This window comes from Palaemon carinicauda, chromosome 27 (genome assembly GCF_036898095.1).
Source record: "Palaemon carinicauda isolate YSFRI2023 chromosome 27, ASM3689809v2, whole genome shotgun sequence".
Classification (NCBI taxonomy): domain Eukaryota; kingdom Metazoa; phylum Arthropoda; class Malacostraca; order Decapoda; family Palaemonidae; genus Palaemon; species Palaemon carinicauda.
Window position 1 is genome coordinate 53501045 of NC_090751.1, and position 15969 is coordinate 53517013.

Consider the following 15969-nt stretch of genomic DNA (forward strand, 5'->3'; position numbering starts at 1 on the left):
GGAAGTATTACTTTAAGGAAAAAAAATCTTTAATATTTACATACAAACAAGATATGCATCCACTATCTTATTACAGGAAGAATTACTTTTAGGGAAAACTTCTTTAATATTTAATTACCCACAAAAAATGCATACACTGTCTAAAATTATTACTTAAAAGAAAAACTTTTGCAACATTCAATTAACATAAGAAATGCATCCACTATTTTGTCACAGGAATTATTACTTAAAGGAAAAACACATTTTTAAATCTAGTTACAAAAGAAATGAATCCCCTATCTTATCATAGGAAGTATTACTTAAATGAAAACCACCTTCATATCTATTAGCCTAAAAGAAATTAATCTACTATCTTGTCAAAGTTAGTATTACTTAAAGGAAAAACTTTTCTGATATTTGATTACTTATAAGAAATTAATCCACTATCTTGTCACAGGGAGTATTATTTAAAAAATAGTCTGTTAATACTTAAAGGGAAAACGCCTTTTTTAATATTTAGTTACCTTCAAGAAATGCATCCACTATCTTCCCACAGGAAATATTACTTAAAAGGAAAAACACATTTTTAATATCTTGTTACTTAAAAGAAATGAATCAACTCTCTCGGTAAAGGGAGTATTACTTAAAGGAAATATTTTGTTTTTCTTAATTACCTACAAAAAATTATTTCACTATCTTTTCACAGGCAGTATTACTAAAAGGAAAATGCTTTTTTAATATCTATTTATTTAAAAGAAATGAATCCACTATATTGTTACAGGAAATATTACTTAAAAGAAAAACTTTTTTCATATCTAATTGCCTACAAGAAATTAATCCACAATCTTGTCACAGGAAGTACGGTTTAAAGAAAAAACACCTTTTTAATATTTAGTTACGTACAAGAAATGCATCCCCTATCTTGCCAAAAGATGTATTAATTAAAGATAAAACTTTTTTAATATTTGATTGCATAAAAGAAATGCATCCACTACCTTGTTAAAGGAAGTATTGCATAAAGAAAAAATCCTTTTTAATTCTCTCTCTCTCTCTCTCTCTCTCTCTCTCTCTCTCTCTCTCTCTCTCTCTCTCTCTCTCTCTCTCTCTCTCTCTCTGTGTGTGTTTGTGTAGTACGCACGAGTAAATCTATACAATAATATATCCCCCAAATAAAAGAATTTAAAAAATAATTGAAATTAATTTGTAATTCTTAATTGCCATGGTTTTACAGAGATCTCCCTCTAAACAGTTCGCAGAAAACACGATTTCCGCTTACACACACATGAATTTCAGAACTGAGATGGCAGTAACCTTGTTACACACGTGGATCTGCTATACTGAATACAAAACCTAAATCTTTTGTAAGATTTAATTACTATAGTAGAATCGTGAAGACAGAAACTTCAAAAACAATTTTAAGAGAAAATAAGTGATTTTAACGATGGAAAAGCTCCAGAGATATACATTTATAGAAATTTTTTGCATCCTACCGGTATTTAATTGACAAAGTGTATCTGCAATAAATGAAATTCATTTCAAACTACTACAGTTAGCCTGATAACAAATATGCAGTTACGTAATACATCAATTCCGTAACATTTTCAATAATAAAGAATGGAAACATCCATCATGAAACTGGGTTTAAAATTTTTTTCCTCTTATCAATTAAACATTTACTTCCAATTAACCAGTTAGGTATCCAATATCATAAAAGACAATTTGCCCAGGTTACTTAAGAAGCCCCCCCCCCCAAAAAAAAAAAATGGATAATGTCAGCCACAGAAACTCATACAACCCTGTTAGTTTTCCTGTACAGTATATTTCCAATAAACAATGAACTACATAACTCAAAACCAACCTTGAAAGATGACTTCCAGATCATTTCGGCTCAACCTGGAAAACAGAAGAAAATAAATGTTATAACATTACTTCATAAATAAAATCTTAGGTTACTAAATACAAGAATAAAATATGACTGTGTACCATATCCATTTGTTTTTTCAGCCATACTCGATCACCTTCCAATAAAGCTGAAAAAAGTGTTTCCGATCCTTCAATACCATAAGACACTACGGTCTAGCGCGTCTTTCTCTCTAGCTCTCTGTTGTGTTTATAGTGTGTGTGTATATATATATATATATATATATATATATATATATATATATATATATATATATATATATATATATATATATATATATATATATATATATATATATATTTATGTGTGTATATATATATATATATATATATATATATATATATATATATATATATATATATATATATATATATATATGAGTACCATTTGTGCACAATGCTAGCAATTCCCTCCATCCACCCATCAACCATTTATGTAATTGGGCAATATTAGGTGTTGCGTGATCGATACAGACGCCTGCCGGCAATTATCTCTAAATCGTTCGCTCTGGATAATTCATCTTGCTGGAAAATGGCCAGGCCCTTTTTTATGAATAGAATATTTTCGACCACCAACGTAAATAATATTGCTTTGCACGTGGACATTAAATGATTCAGGTTGATCTCATTCTGCAGGGGTCAGGGAATGGGTGGGGGTTTGTGGGATTGGTCATACTTCCCAACTAGTCTGAATAAGGATAGAAACATTGGAGATAACTCTGAAAAACTCCTATACGAACCTATTAATTACTTATGTATACAGATTTTTGGGTCTAAGTGAATCATTTCCTAATTAAAAAGCCAATGATAATTTTTCCTTTTTGAATGAGACTAAAAAAAATTAACAACAATAATCAATTAGCACAAATATTTGCTCCCCAATAAGAGACTCGACAATTAGCTCTTGTTATGATTCAGTACTATTACTAAATTGTATTAATGTATGAATTGGTCGTTCTCTCAGAATTTTATTCTTATCTAAACATTTAGGATTTTAGGCATTTGGAAAAAATTATTTGAACATATAACATCGGCCCAACGCTCTTTCCTAAACGATTTCATAACACCCAACGGCAAATTCAAGTAATCAAAACACTATTGGGAGAGACCGGTTTCCTGGGTGATCTCGGATCATAATTTTACCATAAAGAAACACCTAAATTTTCATTTACCTAAACTCCTAAATCCTTACCTAGTGTTGCACAAATATCTAGGTAAATTACATTATTTAGAAATACACAATATTGGACATGAAAATCAAAAATACTATAAATACAGAAAAAACTATGGGTAAGTTTTACATCTGCATAGTACGATATTATTAATAGCTAATTAGAATATCTTAGGACATATACATGAAAGGAAAAGATTGTCATCTATCGTATAGGTAACGTCTCGTTTGCCACTTTTTTTGAAGTTTTATACTAAAACAGTCTTCAACACAAATAATAAAGCAGTACAAACCTACGTAAAACTTAGAATGAAAACACTGGTGATCTGTTATAAAGTTGCATTTCTGAATCTCGCAGCAAAGACAAGTCACTCTATTCCATTCGAAAGCCACCTTCGATATACAAACATAGTAAAAAATAACTACGTTTTATTAGTTATCAAAACACATAACTAATTATTTCTAGAGTTACACACCCACCAAAAACCTTAAGAATCAGTATTTCCACATTAATGAGTCAGTAAACATAAATTGTAATGATTTTGAACTGCCCTTGTCGTATGTAACACACGATTGCAAAATCATGGACAAGGATTACAAATACATTTAGTTCATTTGCTCAAGTCCAACTCTAATACGAATTTCATGAATTGTCATTATTTTGATTTGATGAGTGAATCCACTTCTCTTGATACCAATTCAGACTTTCTAGAAAGCACAAAATACTGGATTCTCTGGATACCGATAATTCTTATCAACCTGTCCGCCAGCATTGTACCAAATTCTCTTTGCCCAATTGCCATCCTTTTATTTTCAGATTACCCGGTCTACTGACGAACAAATTAAAAGATTATTTTCTAAACGCTAAATACACTTCCTATTCCAAAACTATATGAAATAAAGGATTCCTCCAATTATCTGGAATTTCAAGACAAGTATCCAAGTCTCTAAGCCATTCCAAAAATACCAAAAATATTTGAGGAATGTTTTGATCATTAATAAATGAGTAAGGAAAGCATTATATGTTTAACCAGAAATAAAAAAAAAAAAAATATAAATCAGTAGCATGAATAGAATAGGAGGAACCCAGAAGCAATTGCAAAACATAAAATATGACAGGTTTGAACAATAATTACAAAGAATGAATAACCACATTGCGAAATATAAATTAAGATTCCTAATTTTGGAGAATCACGCGATTTCATCCGGTCAACGTCATAATCAATCACAGTGTGTGATTGGATTCAATATTCATCACGCGTACCTATTTCCACGTAAAAGAAATCGTCTAAAATACTAAAATATCACACGAAATTGAACTGGTGTTTTGCTTGTGCCCTCCACAGATCTTTCAATTCTAAGGCATAGCCATAAGGAAGGAAGTACTACTTTTTCAATTATCGTTAGTTTTTGGACAGACTATTTGCATATGTATATATATATATATATATATATATATATATATATATATATATATATATATATATATATATAGTGTGTGTGTGTGTGTGTATATATATATATATATATATATAGTGTTTAGTTATATATATATATATAAGTTTGATATATATATATATATATATATATATATATATATATATATATATATTATAAAACTTAAATCTTTCATATATATGACCATTCCATACCTTGCACGAGCAAGTTTAATAAATCAACGATTGGACCATCCAAATTATTTATTTCTCCTGTACTTTCTTTTGTATTCAAGTAGCATTTCATTATTCAGCCACCCATACGTTGCTATTTCAGCAAAAAATTATAAAAATATTGAAAATATTTACTCCAAAATGTTTTCGATAAGGATAAATTTTACCTACAGCACGAATTTTACTAAAGTTTTCGTTTAAAGCAATGAATAATCTTATTTTTTTTTCTCTACGTAATAGAGGCAATTAAAAACCAAAAGGCATTTTGTGAATTGCAACAAGAGAAATAATAAAAGATTAATAATAATTAGTTTTTATTAGCATTATTATCATTATTGTAACTATCGTTATCATTAGTTACAATTAATAACAACACTTAAAAGGAAAAATTATGAAAAAGGAAATTGTTTTCAATGAAACGAGACTATCTAGCCACTGAAGTAATAGGAACACCAAGGTCTTCCCTGGAACTAGATATCTGCTTAATCAATAAAGTGACACATGATCAATTATGGGTGGTATAATGGCGTCATGCTGATATTAGGCTTGGTAAAAGGGGACGTAAGAGGAGGGGAGAAGAGGGGTTGAAGGGGGCGGGTGGGGGTGGGGGGTTGAAGGGAATCTTGGTGTCGAATTCCGAATGCTACCAGGTGTGTTTATAATGAATAGTGAGAAATAGTCTCCTTTTTAGACGACCAACGCGCTAATAAGGTTTCTAATGGCATAGATAAGGGTCGGTTTGTCTCTCTGTACATAACAGGAAAGTTTGGATTATTGATGCAGGACTCGAAAACGGAAAATAGCTTTTCTTGATAAGAGAAAGCAGAGTTATTTTAGTCTTAGAGGTTCACAATAATTCCAACCGGTTACACCTATCTACTCTACAAAAACCGAATGGCCTATGTAAGATGTGACAAATAATTTTTACCAATCATTTCATATACATCAATGAAGAAATGTTTTTCCTGTGAGTTACTTGCCAAATAATACAAAATAAAATAGCGAAAAACTAAATGAAGAAATAAGACACTGACGAAGACGCATATCAAAGAGCCTGAAAAAAAAATACACGTGACAGTTATATATATATATATATATATATATATATATATATATATATATATCAATAATCAAACAGCAACAATATTATATTTCTTTTACTGGCTCCATTAATTTACGAGGGGATAACCACAATGCCTTACAAGATCTTAAGATATTGGATAGTTCGAATAAGTGCGTCAAATACTTTCTGATACTACTCCTCTTTTTCTTTATTAGAAGGATTAAAGTTATACTATCACTTTAGGATCTTCATATCAAATTCCGTTTAAAAATAATTTCCTTTATTGGAAAAAATTAGTTAGGATACAAAAATCTGAAAATAAAAATTGCACCTCAGAAGTTAACATTGTATTGTGCACCATTTTCATATTTTACTTTTAACGATTCTCCCATATTTCATTTCCAAGTTTCGATTCTTTGGCGAGTGTTAATTTACAATATTCCACTTAAAAAGATAAAACTTTTCTTACTTGTTATTTATTTTCTTTTTGTATAATACCATGAGTTCAAGAAAAATGGAAATAAATATTCCAGTCATTAACAAACCCATTAAGACTTTCCGACGCGAGGATACAAGGAATAGCATTGTTCTTCCTAGAATATTGTACGCACCTACAGTATATTCAATCTGCTAAATGATGATAGCTGTTACTATATAACGAGGCATAACAAATGAAAATGATGCAGAATGCATAATATATCTGTGAATTCTTCTTAAGCAATGTAAAATAAAGTAATATTAGTACGAAACAGGATTATTTCTTGCTATTATTAACGTTACTGAAAATGACGACCTTAACCAGTTAAACATTAAGTTACACCTAGTCTAGTGAAAAGATTGAATTTTAAAATTGTTATCAATTTGATTCACAAGCTAACATAATTAATTCATAAATGGATAAATTAATAAAAGATAAGATTAGAGGCAAAGACAAGTCCGATCTGCAAGAAAACATTACCCTAATTCAGTGTACACAGAATTACAAGCAATTTGCAACCTCTCTGACTGTGGTTCTGGCCCCTTCCTAATGTCAAATCTAAATTTACATGCAAACAGTAGACCTTCATTAAAAGCAAACAGTAGACCTTCATTAAAAAAGGCATATGTTATCGTGTTATTTATTTAAAAAAAAAAAAAAAAAGGTTTCAATTGGTAATAAAAGTATAGATTGAAAAAATGATAGACCAATCTCCTTCCTACGACTGTTCCCTAAGAATTGCATCTATATTGCGATCTTTTCCATAACGTAGAACAGTAATGAACTCAACTTAAAAAAAAAATGCATTTGTCACACAATTATAAAACATGATTCTATTAAATGGAATTTTAAATACCACCATTGAACCTTTGCTTTGCAATCGATGGATAAGTAGGGTTACCAAATGCAAATTTGGCCAACCATTCTAATTTTCATTAACATTCTTCAAAATATTACAAAAAAAGAAAGTTGCCTGATATACGCCGGTATCACCATACGGAGTTAATTTACGACCTTAACCATTTCGTATCAATTTAAAAAAAAAAAAGAAGAAGAAGAAGAAGAAGAAGAAGAAGAAGAAGAAGAAGAAGAAGAAGAAGAAGAAGAAGAAGAAGAAGAAGAAGATATTTTCCGTAAAAAATAGGATGCAAACTGAGAGGAACAAACTTCTGAACGACCCTCTTCCAAGGGATATATATATATATATATATATATATATATATATATATATATATATATATATATATAAGTATATATATATATATATATATATATAGATATGTATATATATATAGTATATATATAGATATGTATATATAAATATGTATATATATATATATATATATATATATATATATATATATATAGGAGAGAGAGAGAGAGAGAGAGAGAGAGAGAGAGAGAGAGAGAGAAGCAGTGGTGAAAGAAAGATTAGCATATGTGAAAAGATGTATCTGAATACTTTGAGTGTAAATAATGAACGATAATAAGTTATCACCAATGTATTATTATTATTATTATTATTATTATTATCATTATTATTATTATTATTATCATTATTATTATTATTATTATCTAAGCAACAACCTTGATTGGATAAGCAGAATGCTATAAGGCCTAAGGCTTCAACTGGGAAAATAACTCAGTAAGGAAAGGAAATAAGGAAGTAATCATACAATTTATATATGAGAGGTAATGAAATAAAATAAGAATATAATATGTTTTAAGCTCAGTAACAACGTTAAAATAGATCTGTAATAATATATAAACTAAAAAGAGACTCGTTTCAACCTGTTCAACATTAAAAAACTAATCTTCGTAAATTTGAACTTCGTTAGTTCCACGGATACAACTGCTAGATTATAAGATAATTCCACAAACTGGTCTCAAGCGGAATAAAAATTCTTGAATGCTGTGTAGTGATGAATCTTATAATGGAGAAGGCAAGAGATAGGAAAAGATAAGGAGGACTTGAAAGGCCTTGATAAATGCTGTGAAAGATATACTGGAAAAGAAGAGCCTTGATACCAAGAAAATGCACGTGTGAATTGAAGGGTGCAATGTGAGCAAGTAGGGTTCAACGCACAGAATATGAGCCATCAACAGTCAGAGGAATAATGTGGCAGTGATTTGTTTCTTCTCTGAACCATATCTAAATATATGAATCAATAAATAAATATATATATATATATATATATATATATATATATATCACTACCACATAATTCCTCTATTCCTTGTCTTTGAAGGGTTTTCATTGCTGCTGAAGTTTTGACAGAAACAAAAGATTTCTCATAGTCCATAAATACCATACATATAGGTTTGTCATACTCAGATGATTTTTCCATTACCTGGTTATAGGATATGGTCACTTATTGAATACCCGATTCTAAAGCCTGCCTGCTCTCTTGGTTGATTAAAGACTGGCTGTCTTCCTATTCGCCCTAATATGATCTTTTTATAAATAATTTATATATTACTGAGAGTAAACTTATTATGGAGGTAATTTTTTAGATCTTTTGTGTCTCCCTTTTTGTGAATTACCTTAATGATAAAGCTTTTGACAAGCTGTAGGTATGGAGCATTTTTGCACACATTTTGTGTAGAGTTCAGAGAGTTTTACTACTATGAAATCTCCACCATCTATTATTAAATCAATTGCAAACATCTGTTGGCGCCCTGTTCAAAGTCTTCTTTTTATCAATTTGATGCTTCTTCCTTTCTTTAGTATTTCATCAAGTTTGATCTGATTGTTTAGTTCTTCTCATTCTTTTCATCTCTTAGATTTTACGCTCATTTCCATTCTTTTCTTTATTAAGTTTTTGGTCTTTTTCATATTTTCTTTGACCTTGTTTGGGAACTTTTCACACATCTTTTGTGCTGATTCCAATACAATTTTTTTAAAATTAATGTTCGTTTCTTCTTAACTTGCTTCCATTTCATTATGTATTCATCAGATTTTTTCTTATTTCAGGAGCTTTCATTTTCTTTCTCTAAAATTGATTTTTTTTCTTTTTCTTTCCTTAGATCTGAACAAACTTTGCTTCTCCACATTCTGTGGTAGCTTGACTTTAACATGTTTAACCCCGATACATCTTTAACTAAATTAACTTCATCACTGAGAATAAATAAATTACGTTTTTCTTTTCTCCATGTAGGTTTCTCCGTTTCCATTTTCTTTTTTTCATATAAAAGAGTGTTCATGATTTTAAGTTTCTTTCGGCATATCTCATCTGTCATTTCTTGTGCCTACTCCAAATTTACCAACTGCCGATTCTCCTCTCCTCTTTTGGCCTACTTTAGCATTGAGATCGCCCAAAACTAATGTAAATTAAGCCTTATGTTTTTTCACAGATATATCCAGATCTTCATAAAAAGTTTGTTTCTTCCTCTGTATGGGATGATGTGTGTATATACGTTTGAATGGTCTTCAGTTTATACTTCTTATCTAATTTGCCAATTAATCCAGCAATTTTATCACTAGTACTAAAAAGTTCTTCTATGCTGCTCGATAGATTTTTATAAAAAGGAACCCCACTCCATTTTCATTGTTCCTTTCATGTCCTCTGAAGCAAAATATATCGCCATATTTTAACTCTAAATAGGATTCCCCATTTCTTCTAATTCCACTCAATCCTATTATGTCCCAATATACATATGCACACACACACACACACACACACACATATATATATATATATATATATATATATATATATATATATATATATATATATAAACATTATATCATATATGTGTATATATATATATATATATATATATATATATATATATATATATATATATATATATATATATATATATCCTTTCGGACACGCTCAGCTCTCCCAGTCCCTCGTGTAGGAGGAGACATAGTAGTCATATCCTACTGAGAGTGGGATGCGTGCGTGCGCATATCTATTTAAATGTTTATCCATCTTTTTGACGGGTCGCGTACTCTAGTGTGTGTTCATATATATATATATATATATATATATATATATATATATATATATATAATATATATATCATACACCATTATAACCTTTGTTAAAATGCATGTACATCTATGTAAATGGACGGCAATGTCAAATCCATTTAACACATACTTATTGACTAGAAACAATTAGTCGTCAAAATTCCAAGGAAAACTTACAAGTTAGGAGAAGACATAAACTCTAAGCCAGACTTTCTATCCAGAAGTAATAATTAATGGCCACAAAACTCTACGGTAATGGAAAGTAGATCGGCCGTTCCTTAAACTTGGATAATTTGAAACAAGTGTGGGCAATATATTCCTCAAAAGGTTCAATCGGATCAAAAGCTGCAATTCTCTCTCCCATAATACAATCAGTTGATGCCAACCAAAGTCCGACATTCGGTTATATTTTCGCAAATCTTCCGTCATCCTACAAGCAGATTATTAAAAACGAAACTAACCTGGTCAAAAATATAAGCTCCTTGTTGGAGGCATTACAAGAGAATTGAGAATGATCACGCACAAGAAATTTTAAATGCATATTTCAATAAAACCAATAATAACTCTCGTTAGTACCCTATTTAAAAACCTATTACCCGTCCTCTATCGGTCTCCGCTTTCTTATTTAAAAACCAAATGCTGCTTTATACCTTTAAACATAATCTATTTATGTGAAAACAATAAAAATCCTTTTATCATTCATTCAAGCGCCATCTCCCTCTCTCTCGCCAAACTTTCTTTAAGCATTCCATACCTCTTCAGCTCCTCCTCACTCACTGAATAAAAAGAGAAGTTAAAAAAGACTTCCATTAAAAAAGCGGCAAAGAATGAAAAAAAAAGAAAATCCATTCGTGCGCGCAGCATCAGCACCAGCTAACTTCGCTCTCCCAGTCCTTTTAATATTTACACAGAAAACTATTGACATTTTTCCAGACCTTCCGGCCAATTTGAAAGTCCCGAGCGACCTCCTAAACTAATTTATAAGTTGAAATCTTAAAGTGAAGTTGCAAATTAGATTCCCAGAGCTAAATAAGCAGATTGGCAAACTCGTCAAGTGTAGATGGGTCTCGAAGAGTCCCCCCTTCCACGGATTTTGTTGACAACTTTTAGTCAAGAGTTTGGAGAGAGCTCGCTCCTGTCAAATATAATCACGTTTCGATTTACTTGGAAAATTTACTTCCTCCTTCTCTTTCTGGTAGTCTTCGCTTTTTCTCTTTGCTTTTTTTTTTATTTTCCTTTTTACAGTCTACCACAATAGTTGGAGAAACTTCCGAGATTTTAAAATGCTTGTCATATTCTGTACCTTGATTCTACTGAGTAAAGGAACGAGTAATACATATAGAGAATTGTAATAAGATTAAATGAAACGACGATTTAAAATACAAGCTTAATTTTTCAACGGAAGAAAAATATTATCATAATATTTCAATTGTCCGTCCCGATTAGATAAAAAAAAATATATAAAAGGAACAATTAAAACGACTTTAGGGTTATATGTTTTCATAGTATGAAAAATTAAAAGTAAAATCCGACATTTTCTGATCTTATTTTTACTCAACATTCTCTGCCAATTGAATGCAGTTCGTATTTAAGATTTTCATTTTCTCCGAACAATAAAAATTACCAAACAGCATTTTTACTCTCCTTCTTGAGTGTTTCTCTTTTCTTCTTTGGACTTTTATCATTAATAGTTCCTCCAGCTGAGTGGCTAGTGTTCTAATCTCTCCGATACAGAGGGAACATAAACGCTGAATTCACGTGTGCATTTGGCATTTCCTTGAATTTTAGCTTCACAAGACAAAAGGAAAACGGACACCTACTCACATCAGCACCAACTCTTAGCACTCCCCGGTCCATCCGGCACTCTCCAATATTGCATCCAAATTCGGAGCTGACGACCTCCCTAAATTTGATATTAGAGAAATCTCTTCTTGCCGAATCAGCGGCTGCCGTTGGAGAAGGGGGTTATTATTTGGTTTATGAATAGGTAATAAGAGCGGCAGAAATCAGAGGCAGGTTTAATCAAAATGACCTGGCCGTGTGCCTTTTGACGGTCGGCCCTGAATCAATACGCAAGTTGAGAGTGGCGGGGGCAAATGTTTACATTGTCAAATGAGCGGTGTTCACTGTTTGCGCCCCTCATAGCTAATATGATAATTCCGTCTCATTGCTCTCCAGCTCAAAGTCGGCGGGTCAGGTGAGGCAACGGCATGGTGGCACCAACACCAATGCCTTTCTGTTAACAACCCTCACGTTTTTACCATAGGCCCCGTTTTCCACTTCAGAAGGATACTTAGTCGTCAGCTGATAAATTCGATAAGTTTTAGGAAGGGGATCACTTACTTATATTTCGCACAAAAGAAGATTAATATCAGATTAGAACAATAATGTTGTTTGCTCTGTGAAAAGCAAACTGCTTATTCACATAAAAGCTATTTTTGGGGGGTTGCAGCGAATTACAAACGACTTGAACGAAAAACGTAAATCTGTCACGCATGTCTGAACAATGTGCACGATGTTGAAAAAACTCCAAACAAAGAGCAATCCTTCTTCAAAGGCAGCAGATAACAAGAGCAGTTGGCAAATCAATCGAAGTTAACAAATGACTGAATATCGCTGGTGCTACGTTTGTCTTTCATATTAATATAATAAGACTCATTTGTTTGAAGAAAGATTTTATATCGACACGATTATCCCCACCCGTTCCTCTGTCTCCCCCACATACGAAATTTCTTCCAAAATCGTATGTGCACTAACATTTCGAACCGGTTATTTTTTGTGCCAAATATCCTGAAAGATACTACAGATGTCTCTTTGATCTATAAAACCATATTCATAATTATCTAAGATTAGTGTTCTTTATATAACAACAAAAAGTAAACGCACGCATATGTGAGCTGTACTATTCGAATAGATTGCATACATTTTAAAATACAGAAGCTAATATAACAGTTCTATGAAGGCTTTTGAAATCAGATCAAAATGTAGAGATTAACGGTTGCAATAATGTGAAAAGGTTTTTAAAATATGGTAAAACCAAGTAGCTACCGAGTTGTGTCAATGTAACTGGCATACAATATAAATGAAGTTATCTTAGTATCAAGAAGATTAATCGAATCCAATATCACAAAAATAGAAAATATTACCGAAATATGATAAAAATACTGTAGATGTAATAAATGTCTATGTAAAAAGCTAGAATGTTAATGAAATGGGATATACAATGAATACTAAAAGAGACGAAATTGGGGTTAGTATCAAATATCAACACTCGATGTGCTTCTAGATTAAACCGAAAACATGTCAAAATACGATTAATCAAAAACACACTGTCCTTACCATATACCTTTCAATGGCAAGACCTCGTTACCGTAATGTAACCAAGTAACCTGAACCACAAAAGTGACATTATATACATAAAATATACCTATACGGTACGCAATACCTAAATTCATTTAATAAATGTGATGACATTATGTGGCCTATTTGTTCAAACCTTTACGCAAAAGCTATGGTACACTCAGCAAACGAGAGAGAGAGAGAGAGAGAGAGAGAGAGAGAGAGAGAGAGAGAGAGAGAGAGAGAGAGAGAGAGAGAGTATACTAAACCCTACAGTCTGTTTATTATAGATCCAAACAATCACTCACGAGAAATTATTCTTAAATAAAACGTTAACTCCTTATGGAAAATTGCACGTGTTATAAACGATATTCTTTACTTCAAAAGCCTTGATCTAAAAGCTCCTAGCAAACGCTTCAGAGAACAGGATATACATTAAACCGACCAGTGCTTTTGACAAAACTTCTGAGTTAAGTATTTGCTTAAGAGTAGTAAGTACTTTCATTTCATCATGTTATGGCTAAGTTTCTTAAAATTATAGTTACCCAACAAAGCGATACACACATTCCATATATTTGTCAAGATACGAGCATTTATGGTACTTGTTTCACTTCCATTTAAACATCGGTAAGTTTCCTTATATTAATAAAAACTATAACATTAAATATTGAGCTCCCAAAAAACCCTCCAAGAATCGACAAAGTTGGTTAATAGCTACTGTAATAGACTCATTAACATTATATTATATTATGTGTAGCACACTAAATCTAACACAACATTATTTGAAAATTCATATATTGGCGGAGCCACTCGCTGCAATATTTTCTATAGACAATCAATGGCGTCACTAAATATAAACAATCAGTTAGATACAAAAAGAAAACTCACTTATATAGTACCCATTACAAAACTAAGTACAAAAATTTTGAGGATCATCTCTGAAAACCTAAAAAATTGAAAGTAAAAGTCTTTTTTAGTTAAAAGAAAATAAAAGTATTATAAAATAGCATAATCAATATAAAGGATTGGTAAACGAGACTAATTCGTCCGTTGTTTCTTAAAAGAAAATCATCAAATATAGCAACATTACCCTCTGTACTCCATCCAACTTCCAGATCACCAAAAGCCATAAAAGCAATATGAAAATAAAATAAAAGAGAAAGAAAGCTAAAACTAATTCATATCAATTCATTTAAAATCAAAAGGATAAAGCTGAACAATTACGACCAAATCAAACTCGAAAAAGGGAGTATAATTTTCAATTTAGAAAGACAATCCAATTCAATCTAAAGTATTTCCGCGCAAATCAGAAGTTCATTAATAAATGCAATACGGAAACGAAATAAGACTCAGGAAAGGGGAAAAAAAGAAAATATCATTTGTGAAGAAACACCATACCACCTCAATTACCTGCAGATTGAAAGGGGAAGACGGTAATCATGAAAGGGTAAACGGGAAAGAGAAACAAAGTGTTTTGAAATCAACGGATGGAGTTTCATGGGTGACCTTTCAAGACGGATACCACATTTCCTCCTCATCATGTTCCTTCTCCCTCTTTCCTTTTTTTTTTTTCTTTATTACACGGACGCACACGCGCTCCCACATAAATAGCAGATATATATATATATATATATATATATATATATATATATATATATATATATATATATATATATCATCTCTTCCTATGCCTATTGACGCAAAGGGCCTTGGTCAGATTTCGCCAGTCGTCTTTTTCTTGAGCTTTCAATTCAATTCTTCTCCATTCATCATCTCCTCATATATATATATATATATATATATATATATATATATATATATATATATATATATATATATATATATATATACATATATATATATGTATATATATATATATATATATATATATATATATCGTGGTGCTCAAATGGAAATAAATTTCTACCTCATCTCGGGATCGAACCCTAGGATCTTCAAATGAAATGTCAGGTCGTTTCCAACCATGCAACCAGACTCTCATATATATATATATATATATATATATATATATATATATATATATATATATATATATATATATACTGTATATATATCATATATATATATTTATATATATGTATATATAAACACACATATATATACACACACACACATCCATGCACCCAGAATAAGTTGAGGGTATGTCACAATGATAGCCTATGTGAGGCCAATGGTCGTTCCAAGGCAAGCGCCCCCACCCCCTTAATTTTGTAGCTCACGAACTGGATTTCTCTCCAAAATTTATATGCAAAAATATAATATACTGAGAACATTTATTTTGAACACTGTCCACCTACTTTAATTACACAATTCAACCATCTTTAAATAATGTTAACACCTTTTTCTCAG

The 15969-nt window shown here is 31.1% G+C and overlaps 1 long non-coding RNA gene across 1 annotated transcript in view; it reads right to left on the reverse strand.

Annotated features, from left to right (window-relative positions):
- LOC137621194 (uncharacterized) overlaps positions 1 to 15969 on the reverse strand; it is an 833937-nt gene that overhangs the window by 332461 nt on the left and 485507 nt on the right. Inside the window, exon 4 of the long non-coding RNA XR_011040171.1 lies at positions 1838 to 1872. This is a non-coding gene — a long non-coding RNA (uncharacterized lncRNA). The remainder of the gene's footprint in view (positions 1 to 1837; positions 1873 to 15969) is intronic.